Source organism: Lepisosteus platostomus, chromosome 5 (genome assembly GCF_059453375.1).
Source record: "Lepisosteus platostomus isolate fLepPlt1 chromosome 5, fLepPlt1.hap1, whole genome shotgun sequence".
Classification (NCBI taxonomy): Eukaryota; Metazoa; Chordata; class Actinopteri; order Semionotiformes; family Lepisosteidae; genus Lepisosteus; species Lepisosteus platostomus.
Genome location: NC_142615.1, coordinates 48,106,975 through 48,119,178, shown reverse-complemented (window position 1 = coordinate 48,119,178; position 12,204 = coordinate 48,106,975). Strand labels below are relative to the sequence as shown.

At 42.5% G+C, this 12,204-nt stretch overlaps 1 non-coding gene and 1 pseudogene across 1 annotated transcript; one reads left to right on the top strand and one right to left on the bottom strand.

Moving 5' to 3' along the window:
* Positions 1-8,436: 8,436 nt before the first annotated feature.
* Positions 8,437-8,492, top strand: LOC148668115 (U7 small nuclear RNA). Its single transcript, XR_015938962.1, has one exon. It is a non-coding gene; the product is annotated as a U7 small nuclear RNA (small nuclear RNA).
* A 307-nt stretch (positions 8,493-8,799) lies between these two features.
* Positions 8,800-9,105, bottom strand: LOC148668114 (histone H4-like; annotated as a pseudogene).
* Positions 9,106-12,204: the final 3,099 nt, after the last annotated feature.

Here is a 12,204-nt window from a genome sequence, read left to right as displayed (position 1 = left end):
CATGTGTGAATTTCAGCGCGACACATAAACTCGTTTGTCTGTTTTTAAGAGATGCAATTTTTAAAACAGACAAAATGAAAGACTGTTTAACTAAATACACATAGAAAACGTGCACCTAATTGAGAAAATTTGGACTGGGGCGATGTATTATTGTAGCAGCGCAAGCTCACAGTGGTGCACTTGAGGAATGCGGTACAAGGGCCAGTGGTACATTGGATAACGCATCTGATTACGGATCAGGAGACTGTAGGATCGTAATGCTCTTAAACCCAGTACCATAACCGTAGTGTGTTCAGTCCTACGCAACCTTTCTATCGACTGAATAAGCCTCCTGTTCCATCTCCATCTTCTTCCCACACATTACGGCTATTTCAGCACCGTTATTGTTGGACTGCAGTCACAGATACGTAAGGGACACTATTCCGAAGAACTGTCTTAAATAAATAACGTTGCAAAAGGTAACAATAAGGGTTTCTTAATGTAATGTTACATTTGGCCGTACAATACAATTTTCTGTACCCTCAAATAAAAAAAAATCTTACTGCTTTCTCCTGAGAAACACAAGTGTAGTGTCAAATCACAATAAATAATACAACAAATATACTAAATTAACACCCAGATATGACAACACACAGCTATGACAGAACACATTGAAGACTTAAAAGCCCTTTTTTTATTTCCTTAATTTCCATTCTCTTCCCTCCCCAGGATAACTGAAAACTAACTATAATAAAGACTGTATATGCATTACTTGTAATACAGCTACTAATAAAGATATACATGGAACTTAATTATTAATAAATAACATTTGTATTACTAAAGATGTGTTATGATAACATTCATTGTGAATATTTGTGGTGTCTGGAAAGCAATTTTAGTTAAATATAATAATAATTTTCAAGCAAGTGGTGCATAAGCTTGTTAATTAATGAGTACATTATTTCCATTACATTCAAGACAGTTCTAATGTGATCAATTGTTCTGCTTAATCCGCTACTGAGTTGCTTAAAACCTATGAAGAGGTGGTTTAAGCTAGACTCCTAATGCAGTAACATCTAATGGGCAGCAGCTGTTATTTTAGGTTTGTTGCAATTGAGAACAGGTTTAGTACAGAGCTGCTGATAAATTTCAGTGGAGTTTATTGTATATAAGTTTATTGCAATTGACCCATTGTAGCTACCAATCAGCAGCAAGGAAAAACAAACTTCACTTGTGCCTTTTAAAAAAAGGGAAACAGAGTAGTAGTTTATGTGGTAATTTCAGGTGCAATGTAAGAACTAAAGTTAACTACTCCCATAGTAATGCGTGGGGTCCTATCAATAGAAAAAAAAATGTTGTAACCCGAAAACACAACAAACACAAAACGAGAAGTCTTCCAGGAACCTAGGTAAATCCCTGTAGTAGTCTAACAACTATGAAAAAAAAACAACCAAACGCAACAATTTCAAAAGAAAAAGAAAACAAAACATTAAAAACAAATCTGGGGAACAACAAAAACACAGAATCTAATGCGAGAGCTTTTTCAAGTCTTCAGTGCTCCTCTCGTCTCAGTATACCTCTCTCATATATTTGTTTACAGGTCAGCTGGAGGTACACAGCTGATGGTAATTTAAGTAGTCACAAATTATAGTACATTATATACAATATTGTAATCAACATATGGCTAATCATCAACTACTACTAGATCTTCACAAATCAACCAATCAGACATACCCATTACACATTTTCACATATTAACTGCACTTTTCTACAGTATTTGCTCAGTCATAGAATACAAAGTGACCATATTTCAAAGTTCAAAAGTTGTAGTAACTTTTTAGAACATGGAGCTTTTTGTAAAACTCTTTATTTTGGCATTAAAAGATCAGCAAGATTATACATTATAAACTAAAAAAAGAAAGTATGCCAGAGGTGGATCCTATTAATCAGATGTAAGCTGTCATATAATGACCTATCTGTAACCTAGAATACTAGTAGTGAATATTTTCCACACCACAGAGAGAATATAATATCATACCAGTAGGTTTTGATTGTCCATGTTGTCAAAGACTTGCTTGTGTGTACAGGACTCTTCCATTGTGCTCAGCCTCTTGATGTGGAATTGGGAGTCCACCTGTTCTGTACACTTTCCCACACGCCTCAGTTCATCTCCGTTCTCTATCAGGAGACCCAGTACCCGAAACTCTGAAATCATTCACATTTTGTATCAGCATTTGAAAGGAATTAGGTCAGGATTTTCTTACACTATTGTTACATTAGCATAACTATAGTGTTGTTAATGTGCTACATGCAATTTATAATCCTAAAATTGTTAAATTTCCACATTTGTAGTTGATGTTGTATGATCTTCACCTTCACAATATTTTGATGTGCCATTTATTGCTTATTAACGTACTATATTTAATCAAAATAATATTAAGTAAGACCTGTATGTATTTAAATAGTATTATTATTATTTAGGAACAAGTAATAGGTTTATTCCATGCTGAAAAAAAGAAGAAAGAGAACACAACTTTTCGGCAGTGGACCCTTCTTCAGGTGTGAGAGAGACAGGGCAGTAGGCAAAGGTATGACGAAGAGATCTAGAAAAAGATTTGGAGGAAGGCATAGTGGGTCGCAGCAGCTGTAGGCGGTAGTAGTTCAGGTGGGTAGCTGCGTCAGCATGCGTAGGCTGCAATGCTGTCTTTGTTGTTTGCCATTTAGGTTAAATACTGTCACGTTTTTCTCAGCAATCCTCTTTTGATGAGTAAGTATAAATAATAATGCTGTCTGCATTAGCCACCCACTGTTCCAGCATGAGTACACAAAGAGGAGTGGTAGCGTGTTACTGAGATGTCATTCAGAAGGGAAGTGATCCAGCTCAGCTCTCTGAGGTCTGGTAGATACATTTTCCATATGAGTAATGTAGGATCAACTTCTTCAGGCTGGAGGAAGGGCTCGCATTTCGGCAGCAGTAACTGACTGAGAAGTGACTCCAAGGACCTGGTCTTATCAGGTTGCTTTGGCACGTTTGTCAGTTCTGCTGAAATGCCCTGTCTATAGGGATATTTAGGAAGCAGAGGAATGACTATCTGAAAGGTGCCATGATCTTCTGGCTGTTTGGTGTAATCATGAATGACGCGGTAAATGCGTGTTCTTGCAATAAGAGAAACAAGATCCATAAAACACTGGCAGAAGTACAAAACTTGAGCGGATAAAAAGACACCTGTTTCTGCATGATTTCAAACAGGGGATCTTGCGCATGTGTGATGAATGTGATTGTTACGTCCCAGTGTGTGGTCTGTGTGTGGTTTTTTTTTGTTATGTTCCACACTGCTGACCTTTGATTGTTCTCCCTTCCCCATTGGCCCACCATTACAGCACTGTTCCGTATGACATCATCAATCAGCCTCTCAGCCAATCAGACTGCATCTTATTCAGCATATAACATGGAGGTTTTCAGGAAGGAGACAGTCAAATAACCACAGTCAAATACCAGGAATACAACAGAAGCACACAGCTATATCAAGATATCCAAATGCAAGACCCTATTTATATTGTTTGAAAAATATTAATACAGATGTTTGTTTTTCACCAAAACACTAGGCTTTCTGACTTCAGAAAACCGATTTTTAAGATTTTTAAGAACTTTATTTTCTTTTCACAAAAAAATACAGGAAATCACAAATCAGAAAGCTTTACATTAATATACATACTTAAAACAGTATATATGATCACATCTCATTACATTTTGACACGGTAACAGTTACATAGCAACAATTTTCTTTTTTTCTGGTGCAAATCACATTCTTTATTTAAACATGATAATGTTTTTCACAGTTTCTTGAGATATTGACCTATGCTCTCTATTTCCCACAGATTTTCTGCTTCCTCCCTCCCTTCTCTCCACAGATCTCTGAGGTAATAGTTCTCTCGGGTGATGAACAGGGCCAGGCTACCTGCTGCCTTGACTGGGATCTCGATGCCTTTGAACAGCCCCATGTTCCTCACTCTCCACAGGGCGTCTTTCCCACTGTTCACCACGGCCCAGATCCTGTCAAACACGTCAGGGGGAAGTTTGACAGGAGAGATGCCGTATATGACGAAAGCAGCGGTCAGGGTAAATTGGGGCGAGAGAGCCTGCAACCAATCTTCAAACTGTGCCCAGAAGGCCTTAGCAAAAAAGCAGGACCACAGGAGATGGGTCACAGTCTCCTCCTCGCCGCAGCCCACCCTAACGCAGCGAGGGCTGGGGGTGAGGCCCCTACGGTACAAGAAAGTTCGTACCGGTAAGCACTGGTGGACGACACTCCAGGCTAAATCTCTGTGAATGTTGCACAGAAATTTAGAGGATGTGTGTTTCCACACCTTCCTTGTTTGGGCTGATGTTAAAATGCCCACAGGGGTCTGCCTATTGTTCTGGGGTGCTACGAAATCTTCCAGTTTTTGGACGCTGACATCTCGGAGGGGAATATGGCCAATTGGGTGAGATCTTAGAAAACTTTTAACTGTCCCATAAATTGCAGGGCATGTGTCAGAGAGTGGGACGTCCAGCTTGGGTCTGACACCCCACACTCTGAACACCTCCCTACCTACCCAGAGCCTGGAAAAATAAGTCCAGGTACGCGCTGCAGGTGCTGTTGCAAAGCCTCTCAGCACAGAGGCCAGGAAAATGCACAGCAGCTTCGTAGCAATATCTGGGACAGACTTCCCCCCTGAGGGTAGCGGCCTGTACATTATTTCCCTTCTGAGTCTTTCCTGCTTCCCACCCCATAGAAATTGAAACATCAATCTCCTCAGCACCGCCGCAACACGGTGTGGGATTGGGAAGGTAGAAGCCAGAAAATTCAAGACAGGCAAGAGCTCGGCTTTGATGACCAGCACCTTCCCTGTCATGGTGAGGTCTCGGTCCTTCCATTGCATCAGTTTTTTGTTTAAGATTGGCAATTTGTTCTGCCAATTTACTGTTCCCATCTCTTCTCCAAAATACACCCCCAGGACCTTAATTCTCTTCTCTTGCAGCCTGAGATCATGTCCTTCTTTTGGCTCCCTCCAGTTCTGATAAAAAATCTCACTCTTAGATGTGTTAATTTTTGCGGAGGAAGCCAAAGAGAACCGATCACAGCACTGCAGAGCTCTGCTAATTGAGGCATTGTCAGAGAGGAGCAGGGTGACGTCATCCATGTATAGAGATGTCTTTACCTCTCCTCCCCCACTTCCAGGCACTGGTATCCCATTAATGGCCTGATCCTGGCGCAAGGCACAGGCTAAGGGCTCCATAGCCAAAACGAATAAAAAGGGGGATAATGGGCAGCCCTGCCTCACCCCTGAACAGACTTCAAAGGGGCGTGATCTATTGCCATTAACCATGACTCTGCTGTTGCTACGTGTGTACAGCAGGTTAATCCACTTTCTCATGATGGAGCCAAACTTCATGTGCTCCAGTACCGATGTTAAGTACTGCCGGTTTAGGCGGTCAAGGGCCTTTTCTAGGTCTACACCTAAAATGCACAGAGGGAGGGAGCGGTCCTCCGAGTACAGACAGACATCCCTCAACAAGGCCAGGTTGTTGCTCATCAGGCGTCCTGCTAACCCACAAGTCTGTTCTTTCCCTACCAGTGAGGCCACTACATTTTGTAGGCGCAGGAAAAGGGCTTTGGACAGGATCTTAGTGTCCACGCCTAACAGGCTGAGGGGTCTCCAGTTCTTTATGTCATTCTTTGCTCCTTTCTTAAACAAAAGAGAGATAGTGCCTTCTCTTGAGGAGTCAGGCAGCGATTCTGTCTTATAGCTTTCCTCGAATAGGAGCAGTAGCGGATCCTGAAGCAGATCCCAAAAGGTGCAATAAAATTATTTAGGGAGCCCGTCAGCACCCGGAGTTTTCCCCTTCTGTAAGCTCTCCATAGCCTGTCTCAGCTCTTCTACTGTCAAATCCCTCTCAAGTACTTCCCTATCTTCTTCACTCAAAACGTTTTCTAGCTTTGAGGTAAAAAAATGAATTTCTTCATCCTTTACCTCTGTAGAGCTGTACAGTCTTGAGTAGAAGGCCTCGATGCAGGAGAGGATAGCACTCGGCTCTGTTCTCTCTCTTCCCTCCTCATCAACTACACTTTCCATGACAGACTTGGAGCCTACCACTTTCCTGAAAAAGAACCGAGTACACTTCTCATTTTCTTCCAATAACTGCACTCAGCTTCTTAACAGCACTCCTCGACTACTTTCTTCCGCTATGCTCCGGATGTCCTTTTTTAAAAGGGTGATATCCTCGAGCACATCGAAGCCACTGTGCAGCATCGTGTAGACACGCTGCAGCTGCCTCTGTTTCCTGGCTAGCACTCCTCTCCGTCTGGCAGCAGCCTTCCTTCCCTCAGCCATGAAAAAGGCCTTTGTCCTCACCTTCACCTCCTCCCACCACTCTCCTACTGACCCATACAGACACTGCAAGGACAGCCACTGTGATAGTTTCTCCTTGTAGCGGGATACTACCCCCTCGTTTTCTAGCAGCTTTGTGTTGAGTTTCCAGAGGCCTGGGCCAAAGACCTCCCCCGCAGAGAACCGAAACTGCCGAGGCCACACCCCCAGCCGCACCGGTGCCACAAGATGGCCGCCAGGAAGATGGACAAAATGGCCGACCGGAGGAAGGGCCCTGGATAACTCCCAGCAAGAAGGGAAAGTGAAAGCGGGAGAAGAGAGGCAGGGCGGATCCACCTTCACAAGGACAGAATAAAAAAGAGTGGTAAGGGAGAACCGTTTCCTCGTCCTAGAGGAAACGGAGCTTTCTTCCCTCGGGGCCCAGGAACAACTGGAGGAGGCGCCCCAGGAAATGGAAACCCTTCCCCACCGAGGCCCAAAGACGACAAGGAACAACCCAGAAAACGGAACCCCCCTCCCCCGAGTCCCACGGACAACAGGAGGAGGCAGCCCAGGAAGAGGTAACCCCCTCCCCCGAGGCCCAGGGACAACAGGAAGAGGCAGCACAGGAAGTCGGAACCCCCTCCCCCAAGGCCCAGGAACAACTGGAGGTCCCCGAAACGCCTGGAGAAAGGGAAGAAAGGAGCCTTCCTGAAGCGGTGGCGGAGAGTATCCTTGAGGAAGAGGATACTTTGTCAGGCTGTGGCTCTCCGTCCCGATGATGCACTTGGTCCAGTGGTCAAACACTGGGCTCAAGACAGAGAGGCAACCGGAGTTCTACATCCGCGCTGTCAAGTGGAGCAGGAGGTACAAGGCCACGAGACAGCCAGAGCTCTGCACCAACCACAGAGCCCTGTACAAAGAGGTGAGGGGGCATTTGGTCGCTGACGAAAGGCTGCAAGGACACAGCCCAAAGAACTTGACAACCAACTGAAGGACCTCAACTGGATGGCTGTACACAAGAGACTGGCTACCAGAGAGGTCCTCTACAGACACTTGATCTCCAGGAATCCGCATTGCCCCTGGGACACGTGTTTCGTCGAGGAGACTCAGGAGCACGTGTTCTGGAGCTGCCTCTTCGCCAAGGTGGTGTGGGGCAGAATGGACAACATTATGCAACTCCTGGGAACGGATGCGGTGCTCAGTTACCATTACATTCTGCTGGGGGCTGGCACCCACCGGACTGGACAAGGGGACACGGGACCTGCGGGGGCTGCTGCTGTCCCTCACAAAACAAGGACTGTGGAAGGCGAGGAACACTCTCATCTGGCACAACATAAAGTGGGGGGCGAGGAAGCTGGAGGAGAGGATCCTGGCGGACCTCAGGAAGAGGATGAAGCACGACATCGCCAAATGGGGTTTCCCCATGGCGAGGGAGCGCTGGAAAGGACTTTGGGCCCTATACAGTGATTAAAGGACAATAGCAAGTGGTAGGTTTGGAGGGACTCTCTTAATTGCGCAAATCCGCCCCCACTCTCAAAGATTGATAACGGACAATCAATCTCCGTTCCGCCGTTGTTTTTTATTACATGGAGTGTTAATATGTGTGAGATGTTCCTTTTGAGATGTTTTTATTGCAGAATAAAGTATATTTTGTAGAACAAAAAAAATCTTATGACAAGGTTTACAAGTTATCTGTTGAACTACGTTCTCATAGGTGTGGTCAAATTCCAGATCATTTGTTTACGTTTTTGTTTCTGGAGCAACTGTTAGATGAAATGTGCTAATATGTAACCTAACTCCAGTGTGAATAACTAGAAGAGGGGAGCAGCTCCATTCCAGACCAAGGGAGCTTTGAGATTGGCTGGGCCAGATCTCTCATTTGCATATCTGATTTGGAAATATAACACTAAACCCCTTCTTGCATGGATTTAACTTGCACCCAAGAGTCCCCTACTGTGTATTGCTACTTATTTTTTATTATAAGTGGTGATTACCAGTTGACAGGTTTTATTTGTTGAATTATAAATGGTTTTGTATTATCATCCTGAATGGCCTGTACTCAAGGTTTGGTAGGGTATGTGTTTTCATTTCATTTACCAAATTGAATTTTTGCTCTTTTAGTATTTGTCTAGAAGGCTTTCTGAAGTCAGGAAGCCCATTTATTTGGTGAAAAAAGGATTCTGTATTAATATTAATATTTCTCATACAACATAAATAGGGTCTTTTATGAATAAAAAGATCTTGCACTTGGAAATCTTGATAAAGCTGTGTGCTTCCATACACTCAAGCAGTTTTGATTCCTGATATTTGACCTTAGGTGTGGGAACAGGTCTTTTTTGCCATTTGATTTCCAATTGATCAGCACAGTATAGAAAATAGACCCATAAAGCAACCTCAGCAGTGACAAATGTCACTGGGTCACTTGGGTTTATACGTCGGGGTCCGGTAGTGAAGCTCCGCTCCTTTTTAGCCTCCGAAGCCGTACAGGGTGCAGCCCTGGCGCTTCAGCGTGTACACCACGTCCATGGCGGTGACGGTCTTCCTCTTGGCGTGCTTGGCGTGCTCGGTGTAGGTGACGTTCTCCAGGAACACCTTCAGCACCCCCCGGGTCTCCTCTTAGTTCAGCCTGGAGATCCGCTTCACTCCCCCACGGCGAGCCAGGCGGCGGATGGCGGGTTTGGTGATTCCCTGGATGTTGTCACGGAGAACCTTATGGTGACGCTTAGCGCCTCCTTTCCCAAGTCCCTTTCCGCCTTTGCCTCTTCCAGACATCTTCTAGTTACCAGCTGTGAACACGACACACACTGCTCATCTTTGATGTATAATAGACATCTTTCTTTGATTTCTATTATACATCAAAGAAAGATTTTTATAGGTGTAGAAACTAGTAAATAAAGCCAATGATTTGTTTTAGAAATGTATTATTAAAATATACAATTATTCACACCTTAACAATATGTAGTTCAAATTATACATTATATATAATATTGTATTCAAATGTCTAATCATTATAAAAAACACAACCAGTAAACTTCAGTTACAAATTCTAGTAACATGGCAATATATATATATATTAATGACAAACACAAACTAATTACATGAACACGCTAATATTTAACTCAAAACCACATTTCGATTCAAATATAAATTTTTAAAATTTAAAACTTCTTTATTTCCACGAAAATATTATTAATGTAGCACAAACGCTACTTTCTAATAAAGACAGAAAGAAACTGTTTGTTTTGTGTCTCATGGTGATCCTCCTCTCGAGACTAATGAAATGTTTAATATGATCCCTCGAGAAAAAAAAGGAATCAATTTCCGCCTGGAATGATTGATGCCCCATCAAACATTTTGTAATATCCCTGGAAGTTTATACAGTAGAATCCTGGTTCGTGGCTTAAATTCAAGGTAAATGAGACTAAGGAAACGAGTTGGAAACTTGATGTTGAAGTGGGATTTAAATCACCCATTTCACATTTTACTTCATTGGGCAGTATGTGCCAGAGAGCAATGCTACAGCATCCCTTCGATAGCTCAGTTGGTAGGACTGTAGTGGAGTTAACAGGAAATCCTTATGTCGCTGGTTCGATTCCGGCTCGAAGGAAGGTGCTTTTCATGTAATTTAATAAAAGAGTTAAAAAAGCGAATCTGTTTTATTCAGACATTGATCAAAAGCTCAATAATCAACTAAGCAAAGGCTCCTGTTCCGAATTCAGCCCACGTCTGATTGTCTTGTTTTGGCCAAGATCTGTTCTTTGAATTAAGGGACTACACTGTCTGCTTTGTAATTCAAAAATACATACAGATGTCAAGTTTTTTGTAGATATAAAGGTGTTCTCTGTTTTCAAAGGATAGTTACTTAATTGGCATAATGATTTGGTATTGATTTTGTATCGTTGTATTATAAAGTTTGTGCTTTCTGTGTTTTTATCGTATTGTTAACTTATTTTTTAAACAAATGCTTACAAAGGCAAACACGGCACACATCTGTTTATACCAGCGGTGAATTGTACATTTTTATTAAGTACAAGCTACTGTGCACTTCTGGGAGTATAACAGGTTCGATATAAAGTGGCAAAAATATAAAAGGGTTAAATACCCCAGACTGCATGTAAAGCCCTCGTTGTGACTGTTTTAGATAAAATGGCGTACTAATCACGAAATGTTGCAGAAACACAATCTGATATTTTGATACAGGTAGGCCAGAGCTTCCAAAGCATGCAGGTGTAGAACAGGACTTAATGCATATTTATACAAAAATTCGTATTCTATATTCTGGTCGCTTGCAGATTAGAATGGCATATGTTTAGCAATAATATTATTTATGGTACCTGAAAGTTTCAGGTTGTTGCACAAAGCTAAGGTATGGGTATACGTGATCTGACAACTGGAATCAATTTCCTGTCGTTAAACTCTGTTTATTTTTAAGTTGAGGCCCAGGATCCAAATCTTCAGTTCTGATTTTTTAAAGTGATATCTTTCCTTCCTGTCGTGAAAGTCACACGATGTGAGCAATTGTTTTTTTTTACGTTGCGATCCAAAGAGCCTCAGACGCACAGTCTAACAGTAACCAAACCAGAATGGATTCTGCTGGGAGCCGGGCTGAGCTCATTCTCACTCCCTGTGCTGAAAACATAATTATTTCTTCCCCGAACATCGTCTACAGATCACTTGTGTGCTTTTAACCTTCTCGCAGCTACGGGCGAGACTGACGCTCATGATATGAAGGCACCCACTGGAACACATTCTCTAACTCTCACAATCGCGACAGACTTCGCTTTTTTAAAAAAAAAAGTAGATATAGCCCTGAAAAAAGCATTAGCTTTATCAGTTTTTACATTAATCTATTTTGAATCAAAGTTTGATTTTTTTATTGCATTTTACATTATAATAATAATCATCATCATCATCATCACTTACACTTATATAGCGCTGTTCTGGATACTCCACTCAATGCGCTTTACAGGTAATGGGGACTCCCCTCCACCACCACCATTCTCCTGAATGATCACAAGACCTCGGTTTTACGTCTCAGCCGAAGGACGGCACCTGTTTACAGTTTAGTGTCCCCGTCATTGTACTAGGGTATTAGGACCCGCATGGACCGCAGTGTGTGCGCCCAGCGACAGAAACCAGATGTGTGTCGGGCTCGGCTGTGAGCAGGACAATGACGTCACGGGGACAAAGTAGAGGAAATCAAAACGGTTCTATAAAAGACCTGTGTCAGCTGTTGGTTTGCAGTCTGGACTCTAAATCCTCCGATCCGATTTTAAATCTCTCTAATACCTGAGCGGCTTCTTCCGAGTATTTATTCGTATACTTATTAGTAGTATGAAGGATGTGACAAATTTATGATTTCTTGGAACAAAATGGTTTTTATTTGCATTCGAAATGAAGCGGAATTTTAGCGCGACACACAAACCCTTTGTCTTTTTTAGATAGTGATTTTTAAACAGATATAAATGTAGAAAACGTGTTTTATTTTAGCACTACAATAGCAGGATCAGTGGCGTAATGAATAACGCGTCAGGACTTCCATCAGAAAATTATACTGTAGGTTGGACTGCCGTCTGGCTTGTTTCGTTTATACCACTTACATTCTTTTATATAAATGAACTCCACCTGAAAGCTATAGAACACACTTTAGGTAAGTTGTCTGCAGCCTCATGCGAATTTCGACAACTTACCCCAAACACTGTACTGTCTGGAGTTCAGCTCCAGCTCTGAACTCAATTGCAATGAAAAACCATGCGTAACAAAACTGGAGAACAGCTGAACTTGTGCTCAGTTTGGTGATGAGGGTTCAGAACTGTCCTTGTTGTAATTAGCACGAACTGCACAGGCTCTGAATCAGACCATGTCAATTAG